The following is a 14,478-nucleotide window of genomic DNA, read 5'->3' as shown; positions in this document are numbered from 1 at the left end:
TTATGAGCCCCACATATTTCACAGGTCTTAACGCATCCCCCAGGAATCAATGAGGTCAGACAGAACAGACTTTGCATCCGGAATCAGTATGAAATTGGCATCTTCAACAGTTCCCATGGGAAGCAAGGGATAATAATTTAAGGGAGATTATATTAAATATTGCAAAGACACAAAAAACCTGGACTCTGCTTCATTCCCGTTGGGGAGAAAGACAAGTCATCTGTTTTCTGCATCTGAGCTGGGTGAGGGGTGGCCGTTTCTGCTGAAGCCACTGTGACCAAAATGAAACATGATGGGAGGGGGGCGCTAGGGCGGGCGATGAACTCAGAGCCAACTTAGCAGTGACCACAGCATCCTGTACTGTGTCCTCTGCTACGTGCTCTGTAACAGTGATAAATAGACATTTGTGATTATTTATTTAATGTCTCTCTGTCCAGCAGGAACTTTCTGTCTCGTTCACTGTTGTATTTTTAGCACCTGATAAGCATTTGTTGAACAAGCAGAAAAGCGGCATGCGGTGAACTGTATGTAGTGTGTAAATGAGTGAGAGAAGCAGCTTGCACCTCAGGTACAGTTGTCCACAGTGCTTAATTTATTATCATTAATGGACTTCATTCGTTTATCATTTCCATGCTGGGGTCTATGCTGTTCACACAAAGATAAATCAGGCATCATCACTACCTTCGGGAATTCACAGTCTCTTGCCAGGAGTTGAGGTAGGTTGGTAGGACGTAGGGAGCCCAACACATACATAGTTATAGCCCAAGGTCATGGGACAGCAGCCAAAGCAGGTACGAGGCTCTCTGTTGGCCCTGGCTGGAGTGATCACAGAATCCTTCCATAAGGACAGGTGTTGCACATCTGTGCATCCATTTGATTATACACGTATTCACTGAGCACGTCTCTGTGTCAGACACTGCCAAGTGCTGGGAGGGGATCTAAAGATGAATAAGAGTCGGTCCCTGCCTTCAGGATCTCACAGCTGAGCAGATGTGAGTGGGAGTTGGGGAAGGGTGGGTGCCCGTAACTCATCAGTGTGTTACGTGAGCCGGAGTGTGAGGGGTGGTGAGAGCAGCATGGCTGGGTGCTGTAGGGGTGCCCGCAAGGGATAGGGATTCTGCTCTGGCAATGGATATGATGGCCTCTAAGTCGATGTTTGGAGGCTTGAGTAGAATTTTTCATGTGGGAGATGGTGAAGGGCTTTCTGGGTTGAGGGAACAGCCTGGGCAAAGACATGGAGGCCAGAAGCTTCACGGCACATTGAGGACTGCTGGTGAGGACCAGCCTTGGTCGTGAGCCCATTGGTCACCTGCCCATTTACGACAGCCAGTGTACGGCTGCAGCATGGACATGGGGTGGGGTCGGGGCAGCCATAGAGTGAGAGATGAGGCTAAGGAACTTGGCAGGAGCTTGGCATGGCCTTGAATGCCATGCCAATCTCTTGGACTCTGTTCTGTAAACACTGGTTTTTAAGTGGTATCTTGACATCTGTTTGAAGAAGATTCCTGGTTTAGGAGCCCAGGAATTAAATCACAACTGGGGTCATGATTTAATCTCATCACTGCAACAAACTCAGTGGGGGGGGGTCGCGGCTCCTTTTCCCTCTCTTTCGGGGCTCCATTTCCCCATCTATACAAGAGGGGCCGAACCACAGTCTCCAAGGCTCCCTGCAGCCCTGACCACTCAGGATGTGGACATGCTTGTGACTACTAGGTGAGGGTACATTCCGGAGGCAGGTAGATTCTAGAGATAGTATCTTTTCACTGGAGGCAGTGATTTTGCATTAAGTCTAAACTAATGATTGGACCGCCTCTAAGGATATCGCCTCCATGCTCTCTAAGAGTCCTGCTTGGAGCCTTCTTTTAAGCTTGAGGCAGAGATGAGCCCTTTTTTGAGTCCCTCCAGGAAAGGGGCATCAGTGGATGGTGATGAAATTAGCTCTGACTGTGATGATAGCACATGGCCTGGTCCTGTAAGAAATCTGGCGTTGCCTTTATAACACCTGGGGAGAATTTGCAAGCAGCCGGAGCAAAACACAAATTCCCTGCAAAGCCAAGAATCTTCTTAGATTGACCAATGGGCTAAGAATGTAAGAGTTCCACAATCAGACCTTTCTGGGAAATCCCGCACCTCAGACCTTCTAAACAGACCCTTTTTAAAGGATCGTCTCAATCTCATTTAGCTCTAGAGAGCAGAAGCTGGCCCAGGACCAGGTGGTGCTGGCCTGTGGTCTGATGGCTACTCACTGTGGGAAGCTGGATCCTATAGCTACATCCTTAAGGGACCCCCTTAATTATAATAATTCCCACTTGAACATTGCCTCTCGCTTTTCCAAATGCTTTCGCATCTACTGAATTCTCAGACAGCCCAGTAGGCAGGCTCAGGATCGTTTTCCCCATTTTAGAGAATACTTGGAAGGGCTCTGTGACTGTCCCAATATCCCACAGTTTATCCGTGGGAGAGGTCGACCAGAGTGTAAACTTGCTGACTTTCAGACCCTCCTCCTCCCGTAAGATGGGCCAGATGCTCTTTACTGATCACAGGCTACACTGGCCTCCTTTGTCTTCTCAAACAGAGCATCCCCACCCCAGGGCCTTTGCACTTTCAAGTCCCTCTGTTTGGAACTCTCTCTGGTTCATTCTCCTCTTTCAGGCTTCAGCTCAGTAGATGATACCTTCTTAAAGAGCCTGTCCCTGACCAACCTGTCCAAAGTCACCCTGCAATCATTCTCCATCACAGCTCGTATCATTATTACTTGTCCCAAACTTGAGAGTGTGTAAAATCATCTGGAGGGCTTCAAACACAGATTGCTGGCTCCCACCCGCAGAATTTCTGATTCAGTAGGTCTGGGGTGAGGCCTGGGCTTTCAAGTGATGCTAATCCTTCTGGTCCGGGACCTTACTTTGAGAACCACTGATTGATGGCTATCTTTTTTTTTTTTTTTTTTTTTTTTGCGGTATGCGGGCCTCTCACTGTTGTGGCCTCTCCCGTTGCGGAGCACAGCCTCCGGATGCATAGGCTCAGCGGCCATGGCTCACGGGCCCAGCCACTCCGCGGCATGTGGGATCCTTCCAGACCGGAGCACGAATCCGTGTCCCCCGCCTTGGCAGGCAGACTCTCAACCACTGCGCCACCAGGGAAGCCCAATGACTATCTTTTAATTAAATAGTTTTATTGAGGCATAATTGACATGTAACATTATATTAGTTTCAGGTGTACAGTATAATGATTCAATGTATATGTCGTATCCCCACAATAAGTCTAGTTAACATCCATCACCATACATAGTTAAAAAAATTTTTTTTCTTGTGATGAGAACTTTTAAGATCTACTCTCAACAACCTTCAAACATGAAATACAGCATTATTAACTACAGTCACCATGAGGTATGTTACATCCCTATGACTTATTTATTTTATAACTGGGTATTGGTACCTTTTGACTCACTTCACCCATTTTGTCCACCCCTACCCCGTACCTCTGGCAACCACCAATCTGTTCTCTGTATCTATGAGCTTTTTTTCCCTTAAGAGTCCACATATAAGTGAGGTCTGAGGAACTGGTCTTTCTCTGACTTATTTCATTTAGCATAATGCCCTCAAGGTCCATCCACGTTGTAGCAAATAGAAAGATTACGCCCCCCGCTTTTTTTTAAATTTATTTATTTGTTTTATTTATTTATTTTTGGCTGCGTTGGGTCCTCGTTGCTGGGCACGGGCTTTCTTTTAGTTGCGGCGAGCGCGGGCTACTCTTCATTGAAGTGCACAGGCTTCTCATTGCGGTGGCTTCTCTTGTTGCGGAGCATGGGCTCTAGGCGTGGGGGCTTCAGTAACTGTGGCACGTGAGCTCAGTAGTCGTGGCTCACGGGTCTAGAGAGCAGGCTTAGTAGTTGTGGCACACGGACTTCGTTGCTCCGCGGAATGTGGGATCTTCCTGAACCAGGGCTCAAACCCGTGTCCCCTGCACTGGCAGGTGGATTCTTAGCCACTGGGGAAGCCCAAGATTTCCCTTTTTTTATGGCTGAATAATATTCTATATTATGTATACGCCACCTTTTCTTTATCCATTCATCCACAGGTGGACATGTGGGTTGTTTCCATATCTTGGCTGTACTTATTTGTTTATTGTCTATTCCACCTCCTATCTTGTTTCTGCTCTATCCCTAGTGCCTGGTCCATCATTTGTATTTGTCAAATGAGTATTGACTGAAGACTCAGTCGGACTCCTTGCTTTATAGTCATCCCACACCTAAGAAGGAAGGTCAAACATTGACAGAAACCCTGGGAGTTATCTGGTCTGATCTCTCCTCCCCGTTACCTTTTTCTTTAACTTTTTTCACACTCAAGTTTTTTCTAAGGGTCATTATTTTTTTTTTTGAAGTATAGTTGATGTGCAAAATTACATGTTACAGGCGTACAACATAGTGATTCCCAACTTTAAAGGTTTACTACATTTATAATTATTATAAAATATTGGCTATATTCCCTGTGTTGTACAATATATTTTTATAGTTTATTTTATACTTAATAGTTTGTACCCCTTGATCCCCTATCCCTATCTTGCCCTCGCCCTTCCCTCTCCCCACTGGTAACCACTAGTTTACTCTTTATCTCTGTGTGTCTGTTTCTCTTTTTGTTATGTTCACTAGTTTGTTGTTCTAAGGGTCATTATTAAATTTATGTATAGATTTCATGGACGATTTTTATAAAATTCCAATGAATTGCACTGTCTGGGTTCAAGGAGGGTTGTCCAAAATCCAACCAAGCCATGGGGAATCCGGCCAAGTGTGGCTCCCTGAGTCTGCCATGTCTCTGTGTTGTACTTAAACCTTGATACTCACCTCCCCTGTCAGCAGGTGGGGAAGAGCCCACACATCCTCACTCTTCCCCCTTTGACAAATTACAGGCGAGCTAGCTGCGATTGGGGTGGGAGGGAGAATATAGGTTGGGACTATGACTCAGGGTTTTCCCTTTGTGACGAGCAGATTGGCACTAAGGGAAGAAACCTTGATCTTGGGCTTGTCAGCACTTTGTTCAAACAAACTGCAACCCAGCCCAGATGCCACAGCTGTAAACCTCTTGGGAACTTTCTGGGTAAATGAATTAGAATTTTATGACTGGCTTGCGTAGAACGCTTCTCCTAACTCCCAAAGTGGTGCTTTCAGAACCCTCAAGTGTCTGACGCTCTCCTATCCTGAGGTTTCAAAGAACAAAGTTGAGATTTTGCCAGACTGGAATTGGGGTTTTTTTTTTTTCCACTAGTGCATTTTATTTTATTTTATTTTTAACATCTTTATTGGAGTCTAATTGCTTTACAATGGTGTGTTAGTTTCTGCTTTACAACAAAGTGAATCAGCTATACGTATACATATATCCCCATATCCCCTCCCTCTTGCGTCTCCCTCCCACCCTCCCTACCCCACCCCTCTAGGTGGTCACAAAGCACCGAGCTGAGCTCCCTGTGCTATGCGGCTGCTTCCCACTAGCTATCTATGTTACATTTGGAATTGGGTTTTAAATGTAAAATTTGATCTTCCCTGTCTAAGGAGAGTTGAAGATGAGGTCTGAGGTGTTTATGGATCCTCCCAAGGTAGCACTGTGGCTGGGGGAGTGCTGAGGGTGGGCTAGGGCCAAGCTTCGTCCTTTAGTTGGGGGCAGGGCTCCTTTGAGGACCCAAGGGAAATGGAGTGTGTGTGTGTGTGTGTGTGTGTGTGTGTGTGTGTGTCCCCGGGATGGGGGGTTGCCAACTCTTTTGGAGACCACCACATGGCTGCCCTGGAATAAGTATTGTGGGGACAACTAACTCTGCCCAAGAGAGTCAAGGAAGTCTACCCAGAGACGACACGGTCATAGTTGAGTTGGGAATCTGGAGACCAGGGATGGGAAATAATCTGTCCAGTGTCACCTTGCCTGTCATTTGCAGAGCTGGGATAAAGCCCAAAGTCGCAGGACTCCTAATCCCAGGAAACTGTGTTGTGCTGTGGAAAGAGACTGCATTTGGAAGCTGAGTGCCCTTGAACAGGTCCCTTCTTCTCCGTGGGCCTCACAGAGGAGCATGATCTGTAGGATTAGTTAGGTGCATTCACTCATTGTGGGGATAACAAATGAACAACACAGGGTCTCAGGCAGACAATGGCGGGAGCTGTGATTCTGGTGCCCGTGTTAACTTTTATATTCTAAGCAGTATGGTCAGGCTAGTGTTTGTCGGGATAAGGTGAGTCAGGGCGTTAAATTGAACTGTCTTTCTAAAGTAGGCTCATTGCATCGGCCTCAGTTCCTTTCGCTAGAGTTTGGTTTCACAAGAATTCTGCCCCAACCCAGCTGCATGGGCAGGCCAAGCCAAATCTACTTTGTAAGTCATACAGCTCTGTTCTTTCCACGTTCAAGCTCCATAAAGAGTTGTAAATGGAACAAATGTGGCTGTTAGCATGATCTCCCTCTGAAGATGAATAAATAATTAAAAGGAGACAGGAGACCCTGGTACTTCAGAAGTGGACGAATCACAGAAGGGTTAATAAAATAGAAAGCGATTAAGACAGTAGGAGATAGGGTGACTTGGCTTTTAGCTCTCATGAGGAGGACAGGATCGCCAGGATCGCGTTCCAGGGCAGCCTACTGACCATGAGGAAGAATGTGTGTGGTTCCAGAGTTGAGCCCAGCGAGCCACAGCCACGCTAAGAACCCTGAGACCAGGTGGGGGAGGGAGGAGGGCAAGCCGGTGATGTCCCTCTGGGAGGCTGGGGACAGTCTCCAGGGTGGGAGGTGTTCAGGGCCAGGGCGAAGCACACAGAAAGTCCGAGTGTACTCGGGTTGCCATAACAAGTACCACAGACTAGGGAGCTAGGACAACAGACATCTATTTTCTCACAGTTCCAAAGACTGGAAGTCCAAGATCAAGGTGTAGGCAGAGTTGGATCCTGCTGAGGGCCTCAAGGGAGGGGTCTGTTCTAGGCTTCTCTGCTTGGCTTATAAAAAGTCACCTTCACATCGTCTTCCTTCTATGTGTATCTCTGTGTCCAAACTCCCCCATCTTATGAGGATGCCAGTCACATTGGGTTAAGATCCACCCTAATGACTTCAGTTTAACTTAATCACTTTTAAAGACCCTATCTTCAAAGACAGTCACATTCTGAGGTACTGGGGGTTAAAACGTCAACATATGAATTTTAAGGGACACAATCTGACTTCAACATATGAATTTTGGGGGGACACAATTCAGCCCAAAACACAAGACACAGTCCCTTTTCCTCCGGGAGGGGGACCCATGTGACATGAGAAGCCACTGGGAATGCCATTTTTTGCTCTTATCCTTAATGACCCAGGCCTTAGGTGATTTCCCCTAGGAAGCCTTCTTAGATCTTTACCACCCCGTCCAAGCCCATTGGACTCCCTCCCCACCTCCCCTTGAGTTCTCCAAACACTTAGCTGGTACCTCTATTGGGGCATTTATCATCATCTACCTTAGACTTAGTGAGAAATGTGTCTATGCTCCTGACTTATTGAAGCCACATGTCTTAGGCATCTTTGTGTCTCTCTCATATCCCCTGCCTCCTGTCTTGCATATAGAGCAGGTTTGATAATATTTGTTGGCTTGTTGACGGGCCGGCTGTCCAAGAAAGTTGGGTAATAAGTGCTGGATAAACAGGAAGATGCAGCTATTAATAAAACAGCAACGTGCCTTTCCTTAGAGTCTTGGCACTCGCAAAGTCGAGCTCCTGGATTTATAAAGAAAAGAAGCTCCTTCCACCCTTCTAACCTTGTTTGACCTAAAGGGTCAACGGAAGACTCTGCCAACTGGGTGCTCGGCGTTCTTAAACCCCCAGAGTTCAAAGACGATGACTCCTCTGGCCAGTCTTGAAGAAACTCTTCAATCATTTCTTGAATAATGGCATTCTTTTGGCCCGGCTCTATGGATACTCCGCCTTCCACCCCCAGTCCAGTGACCTTCTGTCCCCTTGTTTCTTGGCTGAACGTCTGGGTCTGCTGTAGAGAGCAGAAGCAGTTTCATCAGAGCGAGGGTCCTTCCCACGAATGCAGAGCCACACAGCCCAGAAAGCCTGACTGTGCGGAAACAGCTGGGTTTTGGCAGGCTGATTTTGAAGAACAATGCTAATAATTGAAAATCACTTTGTTTCAGAATGGTGTATGCGGGATGAGGAATGTACTGTTAGATAAGGCAGGTCACCCATCTTGTTAAGAGAAGACTCATTTGAGGATTTGCTCTGAAATCCCTACCTTTACTTTCCCTCACCTCCTACCTTTACTTTCTTCTAGTAGAGCTTCCCACCTGGTCCCTGGGAGGTAGGTGTGCCTGGGGATTGGTCCCTTCAGCTCTTGGGATGGTTGGCAAGGGCTTGGGATGCTTGAGTCCTTGGGCCAGTTGCCTTTGCTTTCTCCATTGTGCCTTACACACTTCTAGAATTTTCTGTGTGTGCCCCCAAATGGAAAAGGTTGGGGAGGACTGCTTTAGACTGATGTATTCTGCAGAGATTTCTAGGATCACAGAGCAGGTTTCTCAATATTTACCTTTTAAAAGGAAACACATTCACTTATTACTCTTGGTGCTCTGGCTTTGGACAAAATGAATGCCAATATTAGGACTCTGTGGTTCAGTAAAGTTGTAGGGAAATTTGATTACATTCAATGCATTAATCATCTGGACTCTCGTGGTTGCAAGTAACAGAAACCCAGCTCAGAGTTGCTTAAGCAAAAAAATAAATAAAACAACAACAACACAAACACAACTGCATGACCACATAATTTATTTTTTCATAACTGAGAAGTCCACGAGTAGAATGAGCCCTGGATGACTGGATCATATCATACGGACTTGGTTTTGTTCTCTCTCCGTCTCCTGTCTCCAATACAAAGGCTTCTTCATTCTCAGGGCAGGCTCTCTCAAGAGGTAGCCCCTGGCAGCTGCAGGCTTTTCTCTTACCAGGTTAGCAACACAGAGAGATTGCCTCAATCTTTAGAGCTCTTTTAAAAGGATAAAGTCAGACTCTGTTAGCTAGTTTGGGTCACATGCCCATTCCTAAACTCATCACTGTGACCAGAAACATGTGGGGTTTTGATTTACCAAACCTGCATCACAGGTCCAATGCCGGAGCCGGTAGTGGATGTAAAGCTATCTGGAACACACTTTCCACACTAAAGGTGAGGAAAGATGGTTTCTCAAAGGAAAATCGGAATGCTATTACCTCCTGAAGGGAGTTTGGATGTTGAGTGGGCAAGAGCTATACCTGGCATTCCGGCTTCCACGTGGAAACAGAGGAAATGGAAGGACTCTAGTTTGTTCTGAGCCAACAGTGACAGATAATGGAGAATGCGCTCCCCAGCTGATTCAGTGTCCTTCATACATGCACTCTTCTGGGGCACTGGGGGATGGTCACCAGTAAAGAAGGCAGGGGCCTGGAACTGTTATTTATGCTACCCATCTGTCCTCATGTAGGCAGCTATCCACACTGTCCCTCAGAGACAGCGAACTCTCTTGTTCATTAAAAATTGTCAGGGAGATAATACCATGAAGTCTCTTTATAGAAATATCAGGCTGTTATAATTCTTTGAGTCAAGAAGAAATGCCTAGTACCTCACTTGAATCACTTGTGCTATTGTCTTTCTTATCCTGCCCTTAGGAAAAACAAAAAATAAAAAAAAACAAAGAATGGTAGATTAGTACTGTGTATCGTCATCGTCGTCATCTTCACCATCCCACCTCAAAGCACCTGTGTGTCTCTGATTCCATTTTTATTTTAATGGCGGTGATACGTTAATTGGTCATGTACGGTAACTGCCAACACTCACATGTGCAGAGCTGTTGGTCATTCTTTTATCTCCTGGCCCCTTATCATAGTAAATCTTGGCAATGGCCTTGGTTTTCTTATCTATAAAATGAGGATAATACCTATCTCATAAGTTTTTCCGTGAGGATTAAAAGAATATATATAAAGCACGTGATGTTAAAATAAGTAAGTTGCATAGCTATATGTAGCCATATGTTCCCTAAGACATGCGTCATGACAGTAATTACCTTCTGCCCTTAAAGAAAAGCCCTCACTGGTCACTTACAAAGTGCGGAGAGCTTCTAAGAACTTTTGAACTGGAATGATGGCCCAGGGATGCACCACTGCTCCGTGACCAAGAAAGAAAATCTGAAGAAATTGAATAATGCTTTTCTGGAAAAGGACCATAGTTATGCTCGGGGCATAGTACTGAGATGTCAGAAATAGACTAGAATATTCCCTCCGAGTGTTTAATGGAGAAGCATCCATAGGAAGACCTCAGGGCCAGGGCCAGGATATCTTTACATGATTCCAGTTCTGCCCTTCACTAGCTGTGTGACCTTGAATATGTGTCTTAAACTCTCTGAATCTCAGTTTTCTCTTCTGTAAAATGGGGATAACAATTCCTGACCTGCCTACCTCACAGCATTATTAGTGATGCAGTAAAGCCTTTAATACCTATAAAATCTGCAGAATTGTTTCCAGAGCATTAAAATAACTTGCTCCATTATATTTATCAGAATGCAGTGTACTTGTTGTCATGCTGTCTCAGTAAACCGTGAACTAAACTGGGAAAGGACTTATGCAATATTTTATATACGCACAAAATTATATGTAGCATATGTAAGCCATATGTTTATTAACTATGCATATGGGAGAACCCAGCACCCAACCTAAGAACTTGTGGGCTTCTCCACCATCACACCTTGTATCTCGTTTCAAGGTCTCCTGCGACTTGCTTATTTCATTCAATGTTATATTTCTAAGATTCCCATCCATGCTGTTGTGTGTAGCTGCAGTTTATTTTTTGCTTTTGTATACTTTTCCACAATGAGACTCTACTGTATCACAGTTTATTAATTAATTCTTTCATTAGAAGACATTTGGGTTGTTCTTAGTTTTCTGTTATTACAAAGGATGATACTATGAACATTCTTCTGAGCGCTATACACCTGTGCTGTAAGGTATGGAAATTTCAACTTTACAAACCAATGCTTTGTTGTTTCCCAAAATAGTTATACTGGTTTACACACTAAGCAGTGATTAAGATTTTCTCTTGCTCTTCAGTCTCACCAACACTTGGTATTGATAGACTTCTTAATTTTTTGCCAATCCAGTAGTTGTAAAATGGTAGTTTTCATGTTCTTAATTGCATTTCCCAGGTTACTAATGAGGATAATCATATTTTAATATATTTATTGGCCACGTGTGTTTCCTCTTTTGTGAAATTGTCTGATCGTATCTTTTGCCTGTTTTCCTATTGAATTTTCTTTCCTTTTTGTACTTGTGATTTGTAGAAATTTCTTTATATATCTAGATACTAATCCTTTTCAATTGTATGGGTTGCAAATATCTTCTCCCAATTTATGGCTTATCTTTTCAATATCTTCATGGTATTTTTTGAGCTACAGACATTCCCAATTTTAATGTAGTTGAATGTTTTTGTGGAGGCTTGCTTGAAAAATCCTTCGCTACCCTAAGATCATAAATATGTTTTCTTATATTGTCTTTTAAAAGTTTTAAGACTTTGCTTTTCACATATAACTCTTGAATCTATTTGGAATTTATTAGTGTATATGGTGAAAAGTATAGATCCAGTTTCACCTTTCTCCATATGGATAATCACCTACCCTAACACCCTTTATTGAGTAGCTCCTCCCCTCCCCATTGCTCTGTAATGTCCCCTCATTTACTTATCAAGTGTCTACACCTGTGTTGTATCTGTGTTCTTGCTACTCTCTTCCATTAGTTTTTGCACCAATACTCAGTGTTTATTATTATAGCTCATTAATAAGTCTTCCTGTCTAATAAGACAGACTCCTTTTACTTTCTTTTTCAGGAGTGTCTTGGCTATTCTTGGGCCAAGTGCCTTAAAAAAAAAAAATTGTTGAAGCCTCATTCTATTGAAAATGGGCACTGTTGTTCATGGGGCCCATAAATTGTTAATGTGGCTACACTGAGAACACAGGTTTTGCTTCCATCACTGTAATATTATTGCAATGGTGACAGTGAGACATGTAACTTTTTTTTTTTTTAAAGAAAAAACTTGTTGAAATTTTGGTTGCAATTCAGTGAGTTTTTAGATAAATTTGAAGAGAACCGACATCTTCATTTTATTGAATTTTTTTATCCATGGACATTAAATCTCTTCCCTTTTTACACATCTTTGTCTAGATTCATTCCTAGGAAGTGTGTATATATGTGTGTATATATATATATATATTTTTTGCTATCTTTATGATATCTTTAAAAATTCAGTGTTTCTTTTGTTGCTAGTATATAGAAACACAACTTATTTTAATACATTGAGCTTATATCTAGATAGCTTGTGAAATTCTCATATTCTTTCCAATACTTTGTAGAGTCTTTTGGGTGATTCTGACAAACACACTGTCTGTGAATAATGAGAATTTTGTTTCTTTTCTTCTCTAATTTTTATACCTTTTATTTATTTTTCATGTCTTATAGCACTGGCTGGTACCTTTAGAAATATGTTGAATATAGGTGTTGACAGTGGAATCCTTGTCTCTTTCCTGGTGGTAAAAAGACTGTGTCTAATGTTTCCTCACTAAGAATGAGTTTTGCTGAGTTTTCTTTTTTTTTTTAATAATTAATGGGTATTGAATTTTATCAAATGCTTTTTTACAACTATGAGATAATTATAGGCTTTAAAATCTGCTTTTTTGGGGAATTACAATGATGGATTTTCTTATTAAACCACCTTTCATTCATTCCTAGTATAACCGACTTAGTCATGATATAGTATAATTTGTTTAAAGTAAACTGCTGGATTTGTTTGGCTCATATTTTGTTTAGGATTTTTTTCATCACTGTCTATATATTAAAATGACATGTCACTTTTCTTTTTCAAAATTACTCTTGCTGGGTTTGGTATCAACATATTAGCTTGATACAGTGAGATATTCTTCCTTTTCTATTCTCTGGAAGGCTAGAATTATCTATTTCATGGAAAGTTTATTGTAATCTTTCTGTAAGATCATTGAGGTCTGATTTTGTGTGTGTGTGTGTGAGAGAGAGAGAGAGAGACAGACAGACAGAGAGAGAGAGAGAGAGAAGATTTTTAGCTACTGATATATTTCTTTAACAGTTATGGACTGTTAGGACTTTTTACTCCTTCTTAAGTCAGTTTTGCAAAGTTATATTTTTCTTGGAATTTGTCCATTTAAGTTTTCAAATTAATTTGCATGAGCTTTTTCATAGCATTCTTTGCATTATCTTTTAAATCTCTACTGAATCTGTAGTTCTATTGCTATTCTCATTCCTAATATTTTTGTGCCCTTTAAAAATATGCTAAAGTCATATCTATTTTATTAGTCATTTCGAAGAACCAGTTTTTGGCTTTGTTGATCTATATTTTTTTTACTTTTTGCTTTTTATTTCATTAATTTCTGCTCTTATCTTTATTACCTTCTTTCTAATTTTGTTTTCCCTTGGATTTCTTTGTTCCTTTTCTAATTTCTTATGCTGGATGCTTAGCTCATTAATTTTAAACCTTTCTTCTTTCCTAATATTTAAGACTATATATTTTTCTTTGTGTTTTGCAAATTTGGATATGTAGTGTTTTCATTGCTATTAAGTTCTAAGGATTTTCTGATTTATTGTGACCACTTCTTGTGGTCCATGATTTATTTAGTGATGAGTTTTTAAATTTTACATATTTATGGGGGTTTATCTTTTTTGTTGTTGTTGATTTCTACTTAATTGCATTGTCATCAGGGAATATGATTTGTGTGTTACTGATTCTGTGAAATTTGTCTGGAACATGATTTATTCACTTTGTATCCACAATACCTAGCATAATGCCAAGAATGTGGAAGTTGTTTGGTAAATGCCGATCTAATGAATGACAGATGAATCAATGTCTAGTGACCAGGCATTAGAGGAATTATCTCTTTATCCTCAGCCAAGATGTCCAATCCTGCCAGCTACATCTTATTCCAAAATACGCTTGCAAATGCACACTAGGAATATAATGGCCCGCCAAAATTGTCTTCTATCCTGCTCACACCCTTCCTCCTTTGGCCTCAGAAGCAGACACTGAGTGGCTGGGTGAGAGGTTGCTTGCAAAACTGATAGTGTGAGACTATCAGACCCAGTCTTAAGTGTAATAGAATTAGATAATTGCTTTGCACGTATTTCTGGAGAAAAACGTTTCTTCTATAATGGTAATAGTTTAAAATATGTGTAAGGCGGCATTTCCTCCAAAGGAAACTCCTATCTCATTGAGTCCCTGAAAGTAGTTAGGCATGATACCCCCATTTAAAAAAAAGGGAAAACTGACATAAACCTAGTTAGTGGTGAAGCTGGCATATGAAGGAGAAAATAATTAATAGCTTCTCTGTCTTTTCCTAAGCCCCTGAGAAAGGCCTTTTGAAGATGCCTATTCAACAGGTCTTGAAAGAGGTCCGAAGGGAAATATGAGAACATCCTTATTTCAGGGTAAATCTCAGGAAAGA

The 14,478-nt window shown here is 42.3% G+C and overlaps 1 protein-coding gene and 1 non-coding gene across 4 annotated transcripts in view; both read left to right on the top strand.

The window, feature by feature from the left end:
• Positions 1 to 14,478, top strand: part of FBLN5 (fibulin 5) — a 92,513-nt gene that overhangs the window by 20,340 nt on the left and 57,695 nt on the right. The gene's annotated exons all lie outside the window — the stretch shown is intronic.
• LOC115802948 (small nucleolar RNA SNORA1) lies at positions 11,893 to 12,027 on the top strand. Its single transcript, XR_004023536.1, has one exon. It is a non-coding gene; the product is annotated as a small nucleolar RNA SNORA1 (small nucleolar RNA).

The sequence above is a fragment of the Delphinapterus leucas genome, chromosome 2, assembly GCF_059928025.1.
Source record: "Delphinapterus leucas isolate spDelLeu-1000000601 "Yukka" chromosome 2, BTC_Dleu_Yukka2, whole genome shotgun sequence".
In the NCBI taxonomy this organism is placed as follows: Eukaryota; Metazoa; Chordata; class Mammalia; order Artiodactyla; family Monodontidae; genus Delphinapterus; species Delphinapterus leucas.
This window is presented reverse-complemented; position numbering and strand designations above follow the sequence as displayed.